The following is a 26,411-nucleotide window of genomic DNA, read 5'->3' on the forward strand; positions in this document are numbered from 1 at the left end:
AAGACTTCTGCTGCTTCTGCTGCTTTCCTTGCATGAAGCCAAAAGACACTCTCTCTCTCTCTGTCCCTCCCTCCCTCCCTCTCTCTCTCTCTCTCCCCCTGAGAACAGAGCTGGAGATGGTATCCTGTGATCCCAAATAGAGAACGATCGATCGGTAGGAAAATGGGGTGGGCAATTTTTTTGCAGTCTATTTTGGGGGATTTTCCCAGGGTCTCTGCTGCTTCTGCTTTTTCTGCAGAGCTCCAGGATGACAAAAGGGCCAGTCTTGTGACTACTGCAGCTCTGGAATATGGGATCGACTTTCCCACCAATGCCAGCAAGCCACTGTCAGTCAAAATTCATATTAGTGGTCTGTGGAATTTAAAATTATGAGTTTGGTGGTCCCTGAGGTCCAAAAGGTTGGTGACCCCTGGTCTATAGATATTGTTAACATCTATGTGTCTATTGATGGCTAATTTGTCAGAGTGCCAGGCTTCTAGAAATTATCTGGCGTTTTTGCATTTGGGTTAGTCTAGGATGGTCACATTTTTTGTTTAATTGTTTGGTTTGTTTAATTGTATTCTGTTTTTATTTTTGTTTTTTTGCATAATTTTGTTTCTTGTACCTTGTTGCTTATGTATCTTAGCTATATGGTGCTGACTCGATGTTCTGTAAATATACTTTACTATAATCCTATCTCTTTTTACAGTTGAATTTGAGAGTGCAATATAAAATCTCAACACAGATAATGCTTTGTTTTAAAGTATTTGTGTGTCCTATTTTTTTTCTGTTTCTGTCTGGGCTTGTTGGCTGTTTACTTATGATTTGACACATTCCTCCCACATGCACATGCATACACAAAGGGAATAGTTGCTATATGAAATGGACATCACTTCTAGTGTGTCTCTTTACTGTCAGGTCAGAGATATCCATGTTCCCACTTGTTGAGAGTTGTCAGTCAGTGAGAATCCCTGTTCTCAATGCTCCTTGATTGTGCCTTTTAATTTTCTTTTGGGATGCATGTGTGATCCACTTGGTCCTCTCTCCACTTCTCCTCCTCTCCCCTGTTGCTGTCATCAGAAAAAGGGAAGCCAGCAAAATAGCAAATCAACTAAAGAAAACAGATTTTCAGAGTCTAAAGTTTTGTTTTTAGAGGGTTTTTTTAAGCTAGCATGTTGCTAAGCTACTTATCAGCCTAAGAAGCTGCTATTTATGTTAGTCTGATTGCTATAAAGCTGGGACAGAGAAGGTTGAGTCAGGTGCTGATGGATGGAACACAAAGCCAAAAATGAAAGTGAAGTAGGCCATTGGTGGATGATGGGAGAAAGCTTTAGAAATGGTGCACCCCAAGAAATTTAAAAGGGAAAACAAATCTGGCTGGTCTCCAGATGGTGGGAGAAGTATTACAGAGAAACCAAGAAGTAAGAAGGCAACATTTCCCTGTTGAGGGATGCAGGAGTAACATGATGATCACCATTTTCTAACATTTATCCATGGAAAAATCTGCAACAGGGCAGCCTTAACATAGCAGCACATTACCTTCTGGACCTCTTTATCTATAATGGTTTTCCGTAGCCTGTCTAGTCATTTAGAGTAAAAAGGATCTGCATAAGATCCTGTACCCACAGGATACACAGGATGGGAGTTAGGGCAGTATGGTTCGTTTGATCTCCTTGATTTGGGGCTTCAGAAAACTTTTCTTTTTAGGTTTTTTTTTAATAATATCTATCCAGAGAGGATGAAAGGATGAAATCTGATTTTATGTTGGTTTATGTTGCTATTTATTGTCCTGAATTATTCTATCTGGAGGTTGCCCATTGACATTCTGTTCACTGCTCAGAGTCATCTAAAATAAATGACGCTGTGAATCATAAAATCTAATGGATCTAAAAATGTAAATAAATAAAAGGGAAACCTCACAGACAAACAGCACTTATATCCCAGAATGTATTTATTTTTTTGAACAAGGCTATTATTTAATTATCTTTATATTTTTCACTTTTGTTTCCTTTTCCCTTGCTTCCTTTGTTCCATCGTTTCCTCTCTTTTTCCCCACAGGAGCCACTACCAGCTCTCACAACCAATCTGAAAATTCTCACAGCTGGTCTGAGGATGACAAAAAGCACTTGCCATTAATGGAGAAGGTGATGGCACATAATCAGAACAAATGAAACAGTGGCAGAAAGATGGAAGCAGAAAAAAAAAGGGAAAGCTGAAACAAATGTCTACCTTGCAGTGTAGCAAGTCCACAGCTCCTGTTGTTTACTAGTGAATAGATTCCTACTCAGAGTGATTGGGAGTCCACTATCTTTGGTCTTACAGGTATAAATAAATATTTCCATAAAAAGTAAAACATTTACCATTTTTGCTTGGGGTTTTTTGATGCTGACAAAGACAGATTCTTGCAAAATTACTCGTTTGGAAAACTACTACTAAACACACTCAAAGCTAGATACTATCTGTTTCTTTATATTATCTGCATCCTAAGTATATGTCAAAGCAGAGCATATATGTTCAACCTGACATATTGTATGAAATAGTTTCTTGGTTTCCAAGGTGGATCTCCAGATTTGGCATCTACTTGTATAGAGTAGCATGAATATATAATGTAAAGCATTGGAAAAATATGACAAAATATGAGAAAAGCTGCCATGCTACACACCATGATTAAAACTGGTAGCCAAGGTGGCATGAAGGTAATTATGAATTGGAACCTAACCATTTGGGGTGGGTATTAAAATAGCAATCACTGCTTGGGGAAAGAATTTTGGATATGGGATTGATCTAGAGAAATGGCAAAAATTGTGGTCTCAAAATTATAAAGTGACAATATCAACAGCATATAAAGAAAATTTGTATAAGATGTTTTACAGGTGGCATTTTCCCCCGACAAGAATAGCAAGAATGTTCAAGAATAAATCTGAAAAATGTTGGAAATGTCATCAGACACCTGGCTCATATTACCATATGTGGTGGACTTGTGCGGATGCTAAAAAAAAAGTGGTTGGAAAAAATGACAAAAAAGCATATAGACTTGAAACCAGAGATATTTTTATTGGGAATTTTACCTGAAATATATAGTAAAGATTTGAAAGACCTGATTGTAAATGTATTAACAGTGGCTAGGATTGTATTTGCTAAAAACTGGAAAAATGAGAAAATACCATCACAGGAGGGAATTCTTAAGAAAATATTGGAATGTGCTGAAATGAGCAGATTGACATTTGAAATTAGAGAACAGGATGATAAACAATTTTATAAAGTTTGGGATCTATTCTATCAATGGTTAGACGATAAAGTATAGCAACGAAATATGTAGACTTTTAGAAAATACTAAATATATAAAGATGTATTCTTTTCTTATTATATCTACAAAATGTTTTTAGCATAGATTTGGGATGATAATATGAATTGTCACAAACAAATTAAGTAAAATATGATTATTTTCCAAAGCATGAAAGAATAAAAGTATAGTCAAATGATTGATTAATAATGATACCAATGTATTTAATATTGGATTGAAAATATGAGATCATATGCAATGTAATTGTAATTGAAGACTACGAAATGGAAGCACAAAACAATTTGTAAACCAACCAGCACACTGTATATTCATATATGGAAGATGGTCTGATGTTTTTATGTTTTGTTTGTTTATGTTTGTTTTAAAAACCAATAAAAATTAAAAAAAAAATAGCAATCACTAGGTTGGTGATAACTGCTTGCTAAAGTCCAATTGATGGAAGAAAGATGATTTTATGGAAAATTCTGAACAACATTGTGAATTATTTTGAATATGTGATTTAAGCATAAGTTTGTTTATGGCCAAGGGATGAATGAGTTAATTTGGTTCAAGACTGATTCAGCTTTTCATCCTTTCCAAGGACAGTAAAATGAGGACCCAGATTGTTGGGGGCAATATGATGATTCTGTAAACCTCTTAGAGAGGGTTGTAAAGCACTGTGAAGCACTATATAAGTCTAAGTGCTATCTAAATATACATCTAAAAGTATTGTTGCTCATGGGTTGTTGTTTTTTTACAAATACATGAAGCATACAAGAATGATGAGAAATTCTGAAGTGGTATGGATATAAATAAATAAATAATAAGGCAACAAGCATATTATCTGTATCTTTCAATGTCAAGAAAAAAACTATCCTGTAATCTACAACTCTTACACTACAAAAACATATGGACCACACAACTCGATCAGGGCAAAGCAATAGACGCAATCTACATAGACTTCTGTAAAGCCTTTGATTCAGTGGTACACGACAAACTACTACTAAAACTAAAATCTTATGGTATCTCTGGACACCTGCATAATTGGATAGAAGCATTCCTGTCAAACAGACAACAAATGGTCAAAATTGGAAGCGTCCTATCGAATTCTGTACCTGTCAACAGTGGTGACCCCCAAGGCAGTGTTTTAGGACCAACTCTCTTCATACTCTATATAAATGACCTCTGTGGTCATATTAAGAGCAATTGCGTTCTCTTTGCTGATGATGTAAAGCTATTCAACACCACAGACAATACTGCTACCCTTCAAAAAGACCTCGACTAGTTATCAGAATGGTCAAACAAACGGCAACTTCAAATCTCAACAAATAAATGCTCTGTCATACATATTGGCAAATAAATCAGAAAATAAAATACAAGCTGAATAGTCAAGACCTTGTTGATGATCCAAACTCTGTCAAGGAGCTTGGAGTACACATCTCTAATGATCTAAGTGCTAGAGCCCACTGTAACTACATAGCCAAAAAGGCATTAAGAGTTGTTAACCTAATCCTACGCAGCTTTTTCTCTGGTACTATCACACTACTAACTAGACAATACAAAACATTTGCTAGATCAATACATGAATACAGCTCATCAGTCTGGAACCCACATTACGTATCTGATATTAACACAGTTGAGAAAGTCCAGAAATATTTCACAAGAAGAGTTCTCCACTCCTCTACTCGTTGCAGAATACCTTATGCCACCAGACTTGAAATTCTAGATCTAGGAAACCTAGAACTATGCCGCCTTCAGTCCGATCTAAGTATAGTATATAAAATCATACATTGCAATGTCCTACCTGTCAATGAATACTTCAGCTTTCAACCATAACAGTACAAGAGCACACAATAGATACAAACTCAAGGTTAACCGCACCAAACTTGATTGCAGGAAATATGACTTCAGCAACAGAATGGTCAATGTCTGGAATACTCTACCTGACTGTGGTTTCTTCCCCTAACCCCAAAAACTTTAACCTTAGATCGTCTACTATTGATCTCACCCCTTTCCTAAGAGGTCTGTAGGGGGCGTGCATAAGCGCACCAATGTGCCTACCAATCCTGTCCTATTGTTTCTTTTATTTTTCTTATATGTATCCATTTCATGTATTCATAACTATATTTTTACTTATACCTATTATCTTATAATCGCTTGACAAATAAATAAATAAAAAGAAGACTTTTTTTCTTAATATTAATAGTGTCAAGGATTTCTAAATTGGTACACCAGATTGCTAACCCCTACACATAAGTCCATGAGTCAGGGGACTTCCCATTTGCATAATATTGCCAGAGATAATGAATCACATCTATCTGAATATATCAAGCTGGAAACCTCAAGCATAGTCATCAATATATGAAGTTTTTTCCATTATTAGCAATCTTACGACATTTTCTTCTCAGATTTCTAGTCATCATTTCTTAAATGTGAAATTGATATTGTTGATATTGATCTTTTTTTCCTTTAAAAAAGCAATGTAATGAGAAGAGAAACAGGCATTATGACCCCATCACTACCAACCAAAGAAAAAACAAAACCATCTTTGCAAGTGCCTGATCTTTGTATTTGTCATTTGGGTAATCTGAGATGGACTTGCAAGTTGGTTTTGCAAATTGTACCTGACTTGAAACTACAGTATGCGGTTCAGTATGCTAGCACTACCAATTTCATTGTAGATAATTTTTGGGAAAATGTCACAGGAAATGAAAGTAACTCACAAACGTACAAACTTATTGAAGTGAATACAGTGTTCTTTGACCTGCTAAGTTTTTAATTAACCTATGTCACAGACGGCTGAACGGATTATCTCTGCTAGAGTACTTTATGCATAAAATCAACAGCTACATTTCTTCATAAAGCAAATTTTGCTTGCCTGGCATAAAACTCAGAAATGCAGTAGAGGGTAGAATTGCACATTGTGAACACTTGACACTTTTCCAATAAACTGAGAAAAGATCCATCAAGTAAATTTATATATGATCTGACAGGTTTGGATGAAATCACCAGTTTTGTTTAATATAATTCCACAGCTGAATTATACCAAATAAGAGGCCAAAGCAGAAAAAAATCAAGTGTATAATGCTTGGACCATTTCAGTTCAATGATTTTGCTTCTACATGAAGTGTCTAAACACCATGCAACATGATAAGTAGAAGGAAAGTATGGGAGTAACTGGTCCTACCCAGATTGACAACCATTGGATAAAATTAATCAGAAGATCCAATGTTTGTACAAAGAATGTAAACCTAATTTGCTCCGTATAATGGAATGCCCAGATACTTCCAATGCACTGTACCTTCAAATATAGGAATCTTCCAAGTAAAGATGTTGTCTTTGTAGTGGGGTAATTGGTCATAGCTGGAGTCTTTCCGCTATTGGTTTTGATCAATTCCTATGCTAACAGCATTGCACCAAGGAGTGCTATCACTAGAGGGTTCCCAACTTATTTTGCATGCTAGCTCCTTGTAGCATGCTGGTACAATTAAATAAACCATTCAAAATGCATATCCTGGTATTTGAAATTGTAGCTACTTCCTTCTTTTAATTTTTTTGGGGGGAGAGAGAAGCATTATGCATTTAGACAAGTACTCAAAGGGCTTGGCCAAGGAACACATTTATTAGCTGACAAGTACTGATTTGCTGTGCTCAGCTGTCGGCCCAAAATAATAAGTCCTGACTGGGTGGTAGTTTTCTATAGGCTCACAAATCAATGAATTTGTAAACAGATTAGAAAATAGTCTGGAACGCTTTACTAGTTGCACTAGAAAAATAACAAACCTACAAGCCTATGTCGCTAGAGAGCTTTACTCAGTTCCTACACAACCAAGCGGTCTTCTTAAAAGCGAGTACATTTTAAAGATACATTGCTAACTCTCCCATTCTCTTGCAAAATGCAGAGAGCAACAGAAAATGTCTCATCACTCTTTTCTTCCTGTGACTCTCCTGATAGGGATGTCCTCTCATCTGGTCATTCTCTTCTTGACGTTTCAAGCTTCCCTATCCCTCCACCCTTGCCAATTTGGTGGGTTAATATTCTTACTGGTAAAAGCCTCCCAGCCTCCCTCTCTCCTCACTGTTGAGCTGCCAACCAATTCAAGTGAATTGTTAGCATCTCTGAAGCTGCTTTTCTCTCCTTCTCAGCTGCAGGGAATGAAATCCCACCTGGATAGAATGTTGCAGGAATAAAAGAATCCCCTTTTCTTCCTTTCTTTTTTTTTTTTTTTTTTGTCTCCTCATGAGTAGTCTGTCTTCATGGCAAGGAAAACTCTTTCTGCCTTTATCCCTAGTTGGTAAGCCCTTCTCATCTTTTACCTCTAAGCTTCTTTTGACCCTCTCCTGTCTCCCCAGCCCCTGTGTGTGATTCTTTCTGTCTGTGTGCTCATAGATTTATATTTTTCATAGCTCTTCTGAGTGTCATTATTCCCTCTCTGAACTTTGGGACAGATCCTCTTCCCTAATTCTGATGTTCTGCACTGACTTGCAAGTTATCCAGCAAGATGTCTCTTACTACTTTCCTTTATCTTCTCTATCTCTACTTGGTGCCTCCAAGGATCTTATATACTCAACTGCTGCACCTCACAGTTCCTGACACTATTTGTGTCAACAGTTTTCAGAATAGATCTGAAACTCAAAGGAGCATTGGTGTACAATGTTCCCCACCCTGGGGTTTCTTGGAACCCACCAGGAGCAAGCGTCTGGCAGCTCTGAAGCAGAGTCACTGGGTTCAGAGTCACTGCAATGACAAAGAGCAGATTCTGGTTCCAGATATCAATAGCACTTAAACTTATATACCACTTTACAGCCCCCTCTAAGCAGTTTAGAGAATCAGTGTATTTGTCATGCCCCTGGTGGAGTCTGACTCTGACTCTGAGGAGGAACAGCCAACAGGGAGTGGGAGTGTGGCTCCAGAGGTGGTGGAGGAGGCTGGGGAAGGGCAGAGGCCAGCTGAGCAGTCAGAGGAGGATCCAGGCCCATCCCCTATCCATCCTAGGTCACGCAGGGAGGAGAGGATCAGGGAAAAGCCAGGTCTACTCAAGAGGAGATTACCATGATCCTCCTCATGACTTGCAGGTGGGAGCTATGTATATAAGTTTCCAACTGCACAGTTAGAATTGCTGAAGTCAATTAGTGTTCACCTTGAAAGAGGCTTATCTTTGCTGCCGTTCTTCCCGTGGACTTTTCTTGGTTATTTTCCTGGAGTTTATAATTAGTTATCTCAGCTTGCTTCAGAACTCTCATCAATGAGGTTTGTTTTGGTTTTCTGTTTACCTCATTATTTACTTTTGTGACTTTAAACTGTGCCTAATAAAACAGTGAAGTTAAGTTGAAGGCTTTACTGGACTTTAATATATGTTTTGGGTTTGGGGTTATTTTGAGAGACTACGGGTCATCACAGTATTGCTCCCAAACAGTTTGGGTCCTCATTTTACCCATCTCAGAATGATAGAAGGCTGACTCAATATTGAGCCTGGTGAGATTCGAACTGCAAAATTGCAGACATCTGGCAGTCAGAAGTAGCCTGCAGTACTGCACTCTAACCACTGCAGCACCGTGGCTCATGCCACATGGATGGATAGAACAGCATCAGCTCATAAAGCTCCAAATGGTTTTCAACTCAGACCTATGGGACTACCTGGTGGAAAATTTGGCAACTATTATATGATCTATAATGTATGTTATTTTTTTAATAATGAAATTTAAAAAGTCTGCGTTGCCAACAAAGATTACAAATAAATAGCAATTTGGCAGTAAAGGAAAAATATACCTAATTATAGTGATTAAAGTAAATTTAAATTTTAAAAAAGTACCTAGGCCCATTGATTTTCCAAAATTGGAATTTCCAATTTTCGACCCCCCAATTCAAATATATAACTAATACTGACTTTTATTTTATTTTTTAATACTTTATAACATTGAATTGTATTATCCAAATAAAGACTTTTGCACTGAACCACTATGTTCCTCTCCTCATTTCTATACCCATGTTTTCTACTCATATTTTGCATTTCAAATACAAATCATAAATAAAAACTATAGTGCTCTTCTCATTTTACCTTCAGATGTAGTAGTTTGTGTTTGAGTATAAAAATCTAATCATATCAGAATGAAGGGCACAAATATTAAAAAAGAAAATTGGCATTATTTTTGTGTTTTTTATGTATTAAATATAGTATTATCGGAGAATAAAAAGCTAATTAAAATTGCTCAGATTTACTACAGTATGATTCTAAAGCTTAAACTAGGACATCATATGGAGAACAGAAGTGGGGAGCACTTTGTATATTCTTTACCCAAAACAAGAACATCTCATGTTTTCAACTTGTTACTGTTAAAACTTGCTGGACTTCCTAATTGTACTATACAAGAACTTTAGTTTTTTTTTTCCAGAATCCACAGGGGATCTTGACAACTCTGTTCACTGTCAGAGCAATATCTCCTGGGCTGTAGTTGTTACTTAAAAATCAATATCTGTTTTCTATATCCTAGTTAATGCTGTGCTGACAAATTCTTCTGTATTTTTCAGTACTCTTATTCAGCCCAACAGGAATAAAAAATGCATAACTTTCCAAAATGCTCAACAGAAAGAAAAAAGTTGGTTAAGTTTTGCATGTCAAGAGTTTGTCAACCTTTGTTATGGGTTGGTTGGGGAAGCAACCTGATTTTTAACAGGGGTCTGCCATTGTCCCTGCTTTCTGTACTTCAAATAAGTGAAACTGAGGCTGCCGTGAACTTGGTCATGCGATGGGACCTTTTTTTTAATAATGAAAAACATGCAGAATCAAGCAAGGCAGTAAACAGCCCCTTTAATTATTTATTTTGGTGTTTCTACTTACATTTATATTCCTTGTTTGCAGTGCCCACAGTGCACAAAAAGGGAAAAGGCTAATGATCATTAAAACAGCTCTGGGCTACTTTCACCAAAGGAATTCAAATACAAGATAGAGAAAGCAAGTTTGTTAGGGCAAGCTGGGTGTTAGTAATACCCCTTGGCCCTTGGCACCTCATGTAGTTTCGAAAGAGCTGAAGTTTCTAGGTGCAGTTGTTGTCAGCAGACTTAAAGATTTGTTTGCAAAATATAATTCTGCTTGAGTTTTGTGTGCATTGCTTCAATTTTTTCCACTACAACCAATATTATTGTCACCAAAAGTGGGATTTAATGAGAGACGAAGAACCCTTGGGCTTTTGAGCGTTCTTGCAAGCAGTCAGTGATCAATAGATTACTAAAACTCTGGTTTCTGTTTAATTGCTTCGAATCTTCAAGTGAGCAAAACAGTGTATCAAAGGGCAACAATTTCTGAATCAACGTACTTCAAATGGGCAAATTTTAACAATATGTCCAAAATCTGAGACCCATGAGACTCACAGGTTTAAAATTTAGCGAAGTTTTCATTGTTTCAGTGCTACTGTGCTACCGTGCTGCCACTTTGTGCAGTCAGCCATGGTCACATAATTACCATTTGCAATATCCTTGCCAGCTTCCTACAAGGAAAGTAAATGGGGAAGCCAGCAGGAAGTCAAAAATCATTCCAGCTTCCACTGCTTTTTCCCCTGATCAATCTATTTTTCTGTTCACGTAAGGAAATATCTCTGAAATGGTGATCTATGGGTTATCTAGAAACTGGTAATTGGAAATATGGTCAGACTGTATCTATTATTTAACAAATACTATTATTTAATAATTATCTTTGAAAAGACCACAGTTTTTATGGCAGCAAGAAATGCTGATTCATGGACTGGGCACAAAAGGCATCACCTCTGTTTGTTACTGGCTCCGCTCCACTGGAGTTGGTTCAATATCATTCTCTTTTTTAATATTTTCACCCTGTCTTAGACTGTCCAATGTCTACAAAATTATCAGATAAATAAATATTGGACCAAAGAAGTATTAATTAAACATTGATCCAGTCTGCAAACTTAAATAAAGCAAAATAGAGTTTTAATCAGCACTGATAAGGGGGTTGAGGGGGAGAAGTGGGATTTTAAATGTTTCCTTTGATGTCCATTTTTGATCCCACTGGTGGGAACTGGCACCAAGGAGATATTTTCTAACATTTCTCTTTCCCTTTTTTCTTACATCCGGTGGCAACAGAAGTGGGGGAGGAGATTTGATCCTCACATATGCCTTCCATTTCTCTTCATATCAGTGTCAGGTGGGAAGGAGGAGGGAAAGAGGGAAAGTGTTTATTCTCATCATTTTCTGCAGATTGTAGGTTGCAAAGCCATCTGACCTGCTCCAGTCTTAGGAAAGCAGTTCTGTACATTTTGTCCTACACAGGAAGTTCAGGCTAGAAAAATTCAATTTGAGGGAATGGTTTTGTAGTCCGCATACACTTCTTAAAATAGAAGGAAAGAAGAAAGATGAGCATAATCTTATCTATTAGAATTTATTAAGAAATAGGTACATCAAGGAAGCTGTTTTCTTTTGGAAATCGAAGCAGAACTTTTGGCACAGCATTTTTGTGGATACTTTATTAAACTAACATCCTTTGTTTCTATGACATGAGCATGAGAGACTTATATAGTATAAAGTCTCATTTTTAAAAGATAATTCCAGGTGTGTGTTTTTTTTAAAAAAAGAAAACCTTGTCAAAAGAGCAGCAACACCAATTTCCAAAATGATTTGAGTTCTGTTCAGTTTAGAAGGGGATTTTTTTGAGTAGAGTTACCGTATATTCAGCCAGAACCTTTTGAAAACTTTGGAGTGTTGAATATTTTTATTTTACTTCTTTAAAAAAATTCACATTGCGCACAGGGGGGAAGGAAGGGGGAGGGAGAGAGTCTTGATCAGTGGTGGGATTCAAAAAATTTTACTACTGGTTCTGTGGCCATCACTAGGTGGGCATGGCCATGTGATTGGGTGGGTGTGGCTCTTTTTTTTGGCATCACCCCAATCACACACACACACACACACACACACACCATTTTTGGGCCTTCCTGGCCTCAGGGGAGCCTCTGAGGGGGGGGGGTTGCTCCCAGAAGGCTCTCCTGGAGCTCAGGAAGAAAAAAACAAAGCATAGGAGGGGCAAATAGCACCCCTCCATGGTCTGTTTTGAGGCCTTCCTGGCCTCAGAACAGCCTCTGAGGGGGGTGTTTTTGCTCCCAGGAAGCTTCTCTGGGGTCTGGGAAGGCAAAAAAATGCACCCCCTTCCTTCATTTTTTTGCCTTCCTGTGCCTCAAGGAAGTCTCCTGGGCAAAGCAGTAAGGAGTGAAGGGAATCCCGGCACAGCTGTTCATAGGAACAGCTGATTGTTGGGAGGTTAAATAAAAATACCTTAAGGAATGACTGGGTAGGTGAGCATCAAGCGGATGCATTGGGCAGGCAGGGCAAGCGAGTGAGCAGCAGCCGGACGACCAGGTTGAGGGTATGGCCAGCCAGAAGTTACTACTGGTTCACCCATGCCAAATCCTTGCTACCAGTTCAGTTGAACCGGTGTGAACCGGCTGAATATGACCACTGGTCTTGATGTTGTAGTAATGTTAAGTTTTCCTTAAATCCACTTTTTTCACTTCATCTATTAATTATTTGTTTGTTTGTTTGTTTGTTTTAGATTTATCAAACATTCTGATCAAGAGATTCTTGCTGACAGAAATCAATATGTCCAATGCATCTATTCCCATCCAGAAATTTTCATTAGCTAATCAAAATAATGATACATTCATCATGCTACCATTTGTTGCATGAAATAGTTAATGCCAGTTGTTTAACATAATCACGTTATTCTCATAATAAGAGCATGTGGTATGTTGTCATCTCCCCACTACCTATGCCCCTTCCTTCATGTCATAGCTACATGCCCTTTTCCTTCTATTGTTTGGGTTGACTAAAGAAAAAAACAAGTATGCAGGAATCTCATATTTAATGGGACATTTAGTATCTGAGCAAAATTCAGCCTGTTCCTGCCTTCAGAACTCAATTAACCATCATGTTTTTCACAGAAGAAGTAATATACAAACCAGTATGACTCGATATATTTTTAAATAAGCAGTGCTGTGTTTTGAATATATTTCTTGTAATAAGAGACTTCATGTTTTATTTTGTAAACTTAATATTTAAGTTACTTCCACTCTGGCTGTATTTTATTTTATCAATTCAAAAATCAAGATCCAGTTTTGCCAATTAAAACTGAAGTTTTTGCAACTACCATCTGTTGTTATTTATTTATAGGAGGTGCACCCCCAACAATAAATTATTTATTTCCAGAAATCACAGTGGATCATCTGGTAATAATCACAGCCACAAAAGAAAGAAAAAAGACAGCTGTGTTCCTTTGAATACATTATCAGCAATCCACTCCATGTACTTTGTTTGCTATCACAACTTCACCCACACAATAATCCTGTTTGTTCCTCTAATAATGGGGGCATTGACTATTACAAGACAGTGGTTTGCAAGAATGCCACCCAGATCTGAACACTAGTTACTTCTTGCCCCTATCAAGGCCTTTGGGGGGGGGAAATAAGGGCTACATGAATGTCAAAGGGGAGAACCTTTGGGAAATGGGATTAAAGTCTTTAATTATGGGATGAAATAGGATTAAAGGATTAAATTATGGGAAAACAAAGGGAAAGAATGCAGACTAACAAGGAGGGCTTATGACCATTGCAGCATCCCCATGGCCATGTGATCAAAGTTCAGATGCTTGGTCATTGACTCACATTTATGATAGTTGCAGTATCCTGGATTCACGTGGTCACCTTTGGTGACCTTTTGCTAAGCAATGTCAATGCGGAAGCCAGATTCACTTAACAACCACATTTCTAACTTAACAACTGCGGTGACTCACTTACCAAATGTGGCAAGAAAGGTGGTAGAAGTGGGCAAAACTCACTTAACAAATGTTTCACTTAGCAACAGATATTTTGGGCCCAATTATGGTCATAAGTTGAGGGTTGGTTATATAGGAAGGGCAAGAATAAATACCCAATACTTTTTTTTTTGCTGAAAGCTGTGGATCTCCACATATTTTCCTAAATGACTAGCAATCCAAAGCAGATGCCCAGTTCTAATTCCCTTCTGAGGACAATTATGCTACCTTATCACATTTAAAAAATGTTTAATATTGTTAGAGATGGCTTGTCAGGCAGCAACTTGACAATCAACAGCTTCCATACAAGGCCAAATTACATAATTCTACTGTTCCTTTAGATTATGTCTTTCAAAATTATATGTTTGTATATCATATTATTTCTCGGGTAGCAATTAAGATTGGAAGACATACCAATTTCTTTAAAGATCAGATAGTAAGTGTACAATTGATATATCTCTCCGGATTCTGTTTTCATCATCCCTCAAGACTGGCACATTTTAGAATATGAGGAAGAAAAAAAAGCTGCTCCTGTTTCAATAATCAGCTAGTCTGTTGTTACTATGAACTTCATGTAACCTCAATTAGCAGGTTAAATCCAGGCTATTAAAGCACACCTCCCACGGTGAATCACAGAGCTAATGAAGTGCAAAGGCAACCGTTTTAATCATCCTGACTCAAAGGATCTTTAATGAGGCCAAATATATGTGTGGAAGTATTTATCACTCTCTTTGGGAATATGACGTTTCAATGTATGACATTTAATTACATAAGAATGGTGAGCATGTTGCACCTGAAACTACTTGCATCATTATTCTATTGTATGTTCATTAAGAATGTGCAGTGCTTTGGATATCATGGAAATATGAATGAAGCAACTCTTTAAAGCAGCTATATCTTTTCCTGGGATAGCACGACCTGAGTAATCTGAAGTTGCTGTATCTAACATGTTAAGGCGGTTAAAGATGTTGAACTTTTCAACTGAAAAGCTGACAGCCCAGCTTCAAAATTTGAGGTGTGATGAGATGAGCTTCCATTACTTGCCCCAGATCCTGCCCTCTTAGCAGGTCAAAAGCACACAAATGTGAGTAGATAAATAGGTACCACTTCAGTGGGAAGATAACAGCATATAGTCATGCTGCACATGACCGTAGAAATGTCTTCGGATAATGCTGGCACCCTCAGCTAAGAAAGGGAAATGAGCACCAGCCCCTAGAGTCAGACCTGACTGGAAAGGAAAACCTTTGCCTTTACCTTTATGATTATTGTTATTTTGATTACATGGGCTTGTTAACATCGTAAAAGCCTTCCCTCCCTTTTGATTAACTTTTAACACTGATTTTAATCATCTTTGCCTTTTTTAAAAATTTTATATACTGTTTTATGCCATAATATTTTATTTGTACACTGCTCAGAGTCCCTCTGAAAGAGGGACAGTTTCAAAATTTGATGAATATATAAAAAAATCTGTCCTCCATTTTTTCTACAAAGAAAAAGAACCTTATTAAACAGTAAACTGAACTAATAAATCATGATTAGCCAACAGATATACAGTGAGCCCAATGGGTTAAAGGCAAAATTGAAGGTGGTTCTTGTCAACTTTGACCAACACAATGAGACAGATTTGTGAACTTCAAGAGTTAGGTGGTCCCTAAATCTTAAATGCAGCTTTCAGAATCTCTCCAATAATTGCTGTGCCTTGAACAATAATTTAAATGTGACAAGAAGAAGAATTACTAAACATATATGTGCAACATTTAAATTGTATTTTAATTCAATTAAATTTAGCTTTTTGCCAGTCTCATTTTGACTGTGGCTTCCAGTACATTTTATGAAAGACCTAAAATTTTTACACACTTCCATGTACAGTAGACAGTTAGTAGAACTCCTATACTTTACTTACTCCCTTTCCATACCTGGAAGTTGTCGATATGTTCCTTGTTTTTTTTTAAAGAATGCTTTTCTTCATTGTTATACTAGGAGGTCCCATCCAGTAAAGCTATACACATTGTCCCTACTTTTTCTCAGCACACCCCCTTTTCTTTATAAACAGTTTGACTTTGCTTTGTTATAATGCTCAAGTAAGAAAATCAAAAAAGGAATTGTAAGAGGCTCCCCCCCAAAATTATCCAGACTGGGGAAATGGGCTTAAAAATGACCACTGTAATTCACTGTAAAAAGCATTATGTGGTACACATTGGCACAATAAATCCAAATGACAGCTATATATTAAGTGGATCTGGGCTGAAGTGATTGACCAGGAAAGAGATCTTGGAGTCACAGAGAACAGCTTGATAAAAATGTCAGGCCAGCATGCCGTTGCTATAAAACATGACAAATTTGAGGTTGCTATTGTAGAAAGGGAAATAATTGAAAACAGAACTGCCAATTTAATAATGCCTTTCTAGAAATCTATAGTAAGACTAGATTTGGAGTATGTGTATATAGCTGTGATCACCAGGCTTTAAAAAGAACATTCTAGAATTAGAATAGGGGAATAAACTCACCTATGAAGAAAGATTACAGTAAGTAGAGCATTTTGGTTTGGAACAGAGGGTAAGAGAATTCATTAGACAAGTATGTAAAGTGTGTTCTATATATAATGTATACTAGACAACAATCAAGAAGTAAATAATACCCCAATCCAGGAATTACCAAATCTGGCAAACAAGCTAACAGTAACAACCATCCAATCAAGGAACCAGCAAGACCACTGCCACCAATACTGACAGAGCAAGCCACTAGCATATAAAAAGAGATCAAACTCCACTCCTGATGATGATGTTACCTAGCTTGGTAATGAAATATCTGCAAGAAAACAACAAAGCTCAGAGAGTACCAAGGACCCCACAGAGTAATATATAAGAATAAATTCTTATTTGTCTAGAATTTATTTATCTTCAGTTTCTTTTGACAAAGAGTTCAAAATTTTCTTCAGAAACTGGACAGAGAGAAATTAAGAGTTTCAGAGTGGTGGCTTAATATAATGGCCTACAAATACTGAGCATTAGCTTCAAATCCACCTTTTTTTAGTCCAACCGATCTCACAGGAATGTTGTTATGAGGAAAAACTGGGAGGAGGAAGAACTATCATGGTGCTTGGAATTCCTGATTAAAAGGTGAGATATTAATCAAACAAATAAAAATGTCAAAGAAGGCAAAATTGATAGATTTCTCCATCCCAAGATTCACAAAAGAACAATTGCTCAAATTCATTTCTTATTCCTATTCCTCAGATATCTCCCTGATTGAAAATTGAAGTGTGTGAGTTTGTCAAAAGATATGACTTTTTGTTATTGTTTTGCTTTTAGAAGAATGTGTTGTTACATATGCTTAGTGATGGCTCTGTCACTAAATCAAAATTCCAGTTATCTTCTTTTACTTTTAGACATTAGGAATATACACAGAATATTGTAAATTCATACCATTTGAACAATCAAAGATCCACTCATATGCAGAGAATCAGCAGGAGTCTCAACACACCTTTTCCACCTAACACATTTTATTAAAAGGCTTAAGCTTGCATGAGCTGCAGTTCATCAAAATGAACATGTTTTCATAAAAGTTATCAGGTAGAATATGTGCTACCAAACTCCCCCTGGCTTTTTAAAAATACTATAGATCAGGCGTGTCAAACTCTTGATGACACGTAATCACGTGATGTACCACAACTTTTTTTCCCCTTTGCTAAACCGGGGATGGCCAGTATGTGATCCATCTGGCCCGTGGGCCACGAGTTTGATATCCCTGCTATAGAGCAATGTCTCTCAACTTTAACAATTTTAAGATGTGTGGACTTCAGTTCCCAGAATTCCCCAACCAGCCATGCTCTCCTACAATGTTGCATGGGGGGTGGGGGGTGGGGGGGGACCCAAACAATGTTCTGGAGAAGCTAATAAAAAAATTCCAAACACAAGAAGGAGCCACATCTTAAATATATTCCACATGATATTATCTTGTGCAACTTATATAGGAGCAAATTATAATGATACAGAGAAATAATTTAATCAAGTAGGATGAAGGGAATAATTTCTAATAAATGACCTTTATCTCCTCATTTTAGACCCCTACCAGAACAGGCCCTTGGCTGTGAGGAATATCAATGGTGGCCATGGCAACTGCAAAAAGACAGCCAATTTTTTATGCTTCTATCCAATTCAACAAGTGCATAATTTACAGCTGTCTGTGTGCAGTCTCCATTTATTCCTTTGCTTTCTCTTAGCTGGACAGATTGATTTTTAAAAAACTTACCAAAGCTCACTTTTTAAAACAATGAGACCCTCCATCATTCAGAGAGGAGAAGGCAGAGGACACTTCCCAACAAAATTAAATTCACTGCTTCTCTTAAGGTGCATTTAGGAATCATCAGAACAGCTAGTGGGAAAAAAAGGTGGGGGGGGAGATTTAACTTCAGCTGCACTGAGAATACATCCATTTGTCCCTGGGACAAATGGCATTCATTCACTGGGGAGAGTGAAATAGTCTATATTTTCAGTGACACCACTGAAAAGCTGGTCAGCAGTACTCAAAATATTTGCTCCTTGGGCAAAACTGGTTTCATTCTAGATTCCATTTGCCAATTCAGGCTGCTTAGAAGCACACTTTTCTTCTAAGTCCAACCCTTTTCAATAAATTGAACCACCTAATGATCCAGGTGATGGATTCTTCCAAAGTTTTGGAGTTCAACATCATGAGTATACAAATAATATCGAACTCTGTCTTTTATATCAGATTTAGTTGGAGCAGTCAGGTAATAAGATTCACTACAAGAGTATAGTATAGTTTATGTTACTTATTTGGAGCAGCAGGAGTATTTTTGTTTCAAAATCCTGCAGTACTTCATCCTGTTGTAAACAAATAAACTCTGCTTTAGATTGCACTCCATAGTAGATGAATGTCCTACTTTCATTTCATTGTAGCATTTTTTACTGTTGCAATGAAGGCCATACGCCTGGGTTTAAAAAAGAAAAGAAAAGCAAAAGAAATATTCATATGGTTGCAACCTTGAAATATAGCTAAGTAATGTATTGGTGAATAACAACATTAACATTCTCAAGAGTTTTTTTGTAGTCCTTGCATAAAAGATAACATTATTTCTATGACAACAGCAATCAAAGTTTTTACCAATGGAGATGTATGGGTATAAAAACTAAGCACTGGGGGGGGGGGGGAAGGACAGAAAAAGTCATGTGTTCTTTAATTATAAATTTGGATATATTAATTTGTTCCATTTGTATTCCATCACCTCTGGACACATTATGTGAAGATCTAGCTCTTTGGGGAAGGTAGAAGGAAAGACATGAACGAGATACCAGCATCATGGTGGATAGAGTAAATTACAGTACAATAGTGATGGAGAAGTTCTTGGAAAACCTGCATGACTGAGAACCTGTACAGACTTTTAGCTATATAATTTGGGATGAACATCCTTTGAAAGGTGTGGCAGTATGAATGGATTTCCAGAAAAAAATTGCAGAATATAGGAACCAGAAGCACTACTCAGGTGACCCTGAGGACACAGATAAACCTCCAAGTGCTTCAACAACCCTCTAAAAGGATGCAAATGACCAGCTGTCTGCAAGGAATATAAATCCTTCCATTCCCCATTTTCCTGTCAGAGGTGAGAAAGCTTCTTGGATGAGAAGTGAAACGTCTTCAAAGAAAAAACAAGAAAGTAAAATTGCTTCCTGAAAAAGCACCTTTGGGACAACCATGACCTGGATGACTGAGAATCTCTACAGACTCTTAAGCTATCATTCCTAAACCAAATAGGAATAGCTCCCTTAAAGAACATGTGAGCGAGGAAGGAAAAGAAAAAGACAACTGTGCATGTCGAAATTGAGAAAGTAGAAGAAAGGGAAGACAATAGATAAGTTGGATGGACAGAATAAAGATCACTGAAATATCTTTGAAAGAGCTATCAGTGCAAGGTTGAGATGGTGTTCTGATCCAGGCTCCGTAAATTGTTAATTATTCACAAACTTGTTTCAAAAGCATAACCTATTTTATGGCAATGCTGGGAATTGTTTTCATTCCCAGCTGGAACTAATCTTAAATAGTCCCCCAAGATAAGCACACACCTTTCAGTTCTGTGGAATGCTGCCAAAAACAGAAGTATCCAATTAAATATAAAAGAAACCTACTGAAGTACAAGAAAAAACCAACCAAAGTACATAGAGCTTCAAGGATGATTCAGAACCGATCAAACTACTTTGCTTCCTGCAAAGGTTTCATCATTTAGGCTTGACTTTTATCCCTTATGAGGGGGACAATCAGCTCCCAGCCTTATTCCCAAGTCACCCCTTTTGTTTCAGCTGCTCTTGCCTTCTAGCTGCTCTGCGCACGTGCACACTGGGAACAGGCTCCACTTAGCCAAATGGTTATGAGAAAATTTTATTTTTATTCTCTCCATTTCTTTTTAAGGATTATTCTTTCCTGGGCATTCACAGAGGTGGACCTTGGCTTACTTAGCTGAGCTGTTGTTTTTTCAGAGTTGTTTGCAGCACCTTCCTGAACAACATCAGCAACAACCCAATATTTCTCTTCTATGGAATAATAAAGCTAAGGAAGAGAAATGAACAGGAAAAATACAGTTTTCCAAACTGCAATCTCAAGAAATCTCTAATAACATGGAAAGTAATTATACAGAGCGATGGCATCTAATGCCCCCCAAAAATCTAAGGAGATGAATGGAAAATCAATAAGAGGGAGCGGAGAGAGGGAGGGAGGGAGGGAGGGAGGGAGGGAGGGAGGGAGGGAGGGAGAGAGAGAGAGATATTTAAAATTAAAAATAATAAAGATTAACACAGCCCACCAGATAATGAAACATGCCTATCTCAAACCCACTGAAATAGTTAAAGTTAGCTTTAATCCAACAGTTACAGTAGCATTCTCTTTTAGCATTGTAAGTTTTTTCAATTATCATAAATTACAAAATACTTCAGCAAAATCCACCTAACCATGCAGATCAAATATTTTCAATATTTTAAAACCAGGGAAGTTTATAGCAATATATTTTGCCTCCAAATTCAAGATACCTGGTCTCCAAATACCCTCCAAATGATTGGCTTCCAAATGTCAGGAAAAAAAATAATCCTATCAATAAAAGCAAGCAAACAAAAATAATACATGAAATGAACAATGCTAATTTAAATGCATAAAGTATAGTTATATTTTACAAAGGAATTCAATATATCTCACCATAATATGACCTGCTGCTGGAAATGTTCCACTCAGATTAGAGATGCCAAAAATTGAGGCTTAGGGATTGATTCTTAATTAGAGACTCAAACTCTATTTTTTTCCTGACAAGTTTATCGCCTTGAAACTAGAAACCTGTTCCAAAATGAAAACAACTGCAATAATTGTATGGATTATTCCTATTTTTGAGATAGGAAAAGGCCAAACAAACATTATTTCAAAGATTAAATAATGCCATGCATTGTACTGAAGTCAACAGGGTCTCACTCAGAAGTAGACCTTGGGTTGAAGAGGGAATATGGGAAGCAGCAAAATATTTAAATTACTTCTCACCTTTGCCAGAGTTGAGCAAAATAATTTTAGGTCTAGATGCATATCTTCTTCTGCATTTAAAAGGTATTCTAATTGATAATTATGTGGGCCTTCTCTCAGTTACAAGGAACACTAAGAATGGTACATAAATTTTGAATTGCCAATACCAGACAACCACTGATGCATATGTGAATATTTCCACATTTTATGCTTATAAAATACTATGCTTTATGTATCTTTCTGGTTATTGATCATGCATTGGTCATAAAATAAATACATCATAGGAGACAATGACCAAGTGAATTGTGTTTCTACTCAATTTGCTTCCTGGGTGCAACTTCCTATCTGTTCACAATTCAGGGGCACGTAGTGACCATAAGATTGGTTTCAGATTTTAATTCAGCATCATAGAGAAAAACAACTCTTGTTCAGACTGTGACAGGACCAATCTGTGAAAAGACTTGCACTTCCTGTTGACTAGCATGGCAGGAAAGCAATTGTATCTCTTTGTTTCTCAGTAATATGGGGTGATATTTGTTAAAACAGCAGATAAAGGAAGGAATCTTATTTCAGAGATGAAGACAGATGCTTATATATTCTGATGTGTTACTTCTAGCTTTATAGTTTTTTGTTAGTTTGTTTTTGTTTTTGACAAAATTAAGAAATATTTACAGACATAATTCCATTCAGCTGCATTATGCTTGTTAAGATGGGATGGCACAGTCAACTTAGAAAACAGCAGCTACCCATTAGAATGTAGCAAACCACAGACAATAATGTCATTGGTTTTGCATCTTGGAGTATGTCAGTTTTCCAATTTCCTACACCCCATGCTGGGGATCATGGCTGGATGAAACAAGTCCTAGCATTAGAAGGTCAAGGTATCAGGAGTTTGATTCTACAATCTCTTGTTGTGGTATGTTATGGAAAATTGGAAGCCATTATATTACAGTGTTTTGAAGTTCGGTGTTGTTTATAAAGCTTTTCAGATCAGTTTCAATTGATTTGTAAATGTCCTTTTTCCCTTTATTTGGCTATAAATATTGCCAATCAGCCTGATATTTATTCAGTATTTGAGGTTCAGCCACATTAGATACAGGTCCCTTCTTTGAATCAAATTTGGGCCAGATCTCTTCAGATAGAAATAAGTTCCTTGTCAAGGCTATCCTGATGGGAGATAACATGGAAGTGGGAAGATATTATACTGAAATTTAACCCTAAAAACAGGAAAGCAGCTGATCAACACTGGATCAAGTTTTACTGCTGAGAGACAAATGAAAATTGATATATAGATAGGTATGTTCTGTTGTATATAGACATTTGCATACTCGTAATACTACGTTCTGATTGGACTACCACTGCCGCCTAGCGTTTGGTGGTTAACAACTATTGCGATTGGTCCGCCTAACGGCGGGAGGTTTAAAATGATGCCATTGGCCACGAGCCACAAGCAGCCGCTATAAAAGAGGCTGCCGCGGCTCGAGTTTAGTTGAAGTTACTGACAGTTAATAAAGAGCTGAATTCAACTCCGGTCTTGAGTCTGTCTTTGTTCTGACAGAACATGTTCCTTTATAGCATCATTGTGTCTCATCAACATTTCATTGTCATTTCATTATAATCAATGTCATCACAGGGGGTCCACGAAGGCTTGAAGAAAAGTTATGAGGTAAATCTTGAGTTAAGTCTTGTGGGTCAGTAACCATGGTCTATGGCCACAAAAGGTATTTAAAGAGGGTCCTTTAAAGAAGGAAACATTGAGACCCACTGGTATAGAACATATAGGGGAAATTAGCACAAAACTGCATTTCTTACCATACCATCCAGGTAGTACTAAGTGATGTATTTGAAATCTTGCAGAAATGTATAGCTTCACCTCCTAAGTGATGAAATCTATAGGAAGAGAGAAAGATGCAAGGAATAATTTTTCTTCCCCTCTCCCACAAAGTGAATTGTATTAGGGAATTCACAGAGAAAGAAGGAGTTAAATTAAATTCAGTGCGGATTTTTCCTAAACTTCAAAGCAGATAATTAATAAAATAAAATCCATAGGGGATCCTAATAATCAATCCCTTGTGTCTCATCAAGCCTTGCAAACAAACTTCATCAAGGAAGGAATATATGAAGAATTATATTAATAACAATTAAGTAATAAATATGTCTTGCTTGTATTCCCATAACTAATTATAAATTGTGCTTAAGGCTTATGCTTTTTTCTTCACATTAAAAGTGGTCAAATTCTTATACAGTCAATTTCTAGGTTTATGTTTTTCTTCTTTTGGTGAATGGCCAAAATGGATATACACTATTTTGTTTTGAATTTTCAAGACATCTACACCTATTGCCACTATACACAAATGTATTGTTTTTTGAGAGCTAGTATGGCCTGTGATTAAGACACCAGATTAGAAACCAGGAGACTGAGAGTTCTAGTCCTACCTTAAGCATGAAAGCCTAAGCAATATTGAGCCAGACACATTCTCTCAGCCCATGATGTCAGGCTTGGGTGACAAGACAATATGTCAATTCTTGTCACAACCAATGGATCAACATTTGTTAATCTGGGAAAAAAGCAGACCCTCCAATTGCAGGAAAATATTAGAAAGGAAATTGATTGGCATTTAATTTGAAATAGTGATCTTTTGCTGGCCTTGGAAAGTAGAATCCAAATCTAGTAAAACTGTGGGAATCTCTCCGTTCAATTCCATCCATTTTATTATTTATATCTTTTGTTTATATGCCACATTTGTTTCTAGATGACCATCACTAGACCTACTGCTCTAGACAACTCTCATCCAGCTTCCACCTTCTCTTTCTGGGGAAGATAGTGGAGAAGGCAGCTGGGTTACAGACAACCCTGGTTGAAACAAATTATTAAAATCCTTTCTAATCCTGCTTCAGGTCAGGACATTGAACTGAGATAACATAGCTCACACTTGTTGATGATCACTGACTAAGTCAGTTGTAGGATGGAATATCCATTGTAGGATGGAATATCCATTACTGAATTTTCTCTGACTTACAGTATTCATTAGTCATATTAGACTGACTGTAGAGCACAACAATGGAGGACACAATATTGCAGTAACTTTCCTCCCTTGTGCACAATTCATTATTTGTGGTGGTGTGGGAAATAAGCCTCAAAATCTTGGTTTATGGTGTGCCTCAGGGCTTGATGCTTTCACACCTCCTATTTAATATTGACATAAGAGCATTGGAGAAGGTCATTCACCAGTTTGAGATCAAGCATTATCAGAACACTGATCATAACCAGCTGTATATCTTGAATCCTGGCTGATCAAAGTAATGCTGTTAAGTTTTTGTCCCAATGTTATGATTTATGTGCAACTTTAGGGTCTTCCTGGACTCTCAGTTCTTGCTCCAGAAGCAAATGGCAACTGTAGGCAGAAAACATTTTCTACAGGTTCAACTTGTTGGATGATAGGCTTTCCTCACAGTCACTCACAACATAGTTATCTCACAGCTGGATAATGAGAACAAACTGTATATGGAATTGTCCTTGAACACAGCCCCAGAATTACAACAGCACAAGCAATTACAGTAAACCTTTCTATAGTCTTGAAATACCCTCTGCTACCTGAGTTGTACTGGTCACCAGTTGGCTGCCAATTGCACTTCAATGTTCTAGTTATAAAGCTCTACATGGCTTCAGGTCTGAAGGACGATCTGTCTCCTATAGATTCTGCCTGTCCTTTTCAGTCCCCTGCTGCAAGACCCATCAATACCATAATCTCTTCTAATGGGACCACGCATCTGGGCTTCCTTGGTCACTACACTTGCCCTGTGGAAAACTACCTTCCTGGATAACTAATTTCAGATAATCAGAGTTGGAAGGAACCTTGGATGTCATGTAGTCCAACACACACCCCGCCGCTGCCGCCGCCACCTAAGTAGGAGACCCTACACCATTTCTGACAAATGGCAGTCCAATCTCTTTCTTTGAAAGTCTCAAGTGATGATGCTCCCACAACTGTGTGCCACTCCCCACCCCATCTTACCTTCCTGCAAGTAATTTTAAAAACTTCGTTGTTTTGATGGGCCTGGGCCTGGATTGTTTGGGGTTGGTGTTTGGCATATCTCCTTGGAGGTATGTAATGAGTTGTGGTTTTTCTTCATGTGCCATAAATTGTTCCTGCTGCATTTTATTGGGTTTTTAGTTTGTGAAGTCATCCAGAGTCATGCAGAAGTTGGGCAGCTTTGAACTACATTAAATTAAATTAAATATGACATTTCTTCTTCCACTTACTTCAAATAATCTTCTTAAGGAGAACCCTGTAAATAGAATATAGCAGTTATATTGCCATAATGGATGTTGTAAGAGCCCAGGGCTATTACAACTGGCTCTTACAATTTCTTGTGCTCTTGAAACTTATTGTCTTGTTAGTGGAGGGTTACCAAACATTCCTACATATTCCATGAAGTTGTGCATCATTCTCTTTTCTGTAAAAAGTTCTCTAGTCATATTTCAAGTGGCTTGACCTACTTTTTGCTAACAGCCCAGCAGCTTCTTCCCAAATACATGAATTTAGTTCAAATGTGTACAATCTTGCCTTCTGCAGATGACCTTCTACTATCATCTTCATTTCCAATACTTTTTTTTGAGAGAGAGAGAGAGCCCACAATATTCTTAGGAAATAAAAATGGTGAAGGGTGGCATTTCAGTGCTTTGCTTGGAAAAATGAGACCATCTTCCTTTCAAAAGACAAAGGTAACAAAGTTGGCTTATAATAAATTAGGTGCACATAGAGGAAGTGAATGGGAACACCATTTAGAGCCTGCCCTTGAGGAAAATGGACAGTCTAGAAACA

This window comes from Pseudonaja textilis, chromosome 1, assembly GCF_049901715.1.
Source record: "Pseudonaja textilis isolate UNSWEBS1 chromosome 1, rPseTex1.2, whole genome shotgun sequence".
Classification (NCBI taxonomy): Eukaryota; Metazoa; Chordata; class Lepidosauria; order Squamata; family Elapidae; genus Pseudonaja; species Pseudonaja textilis.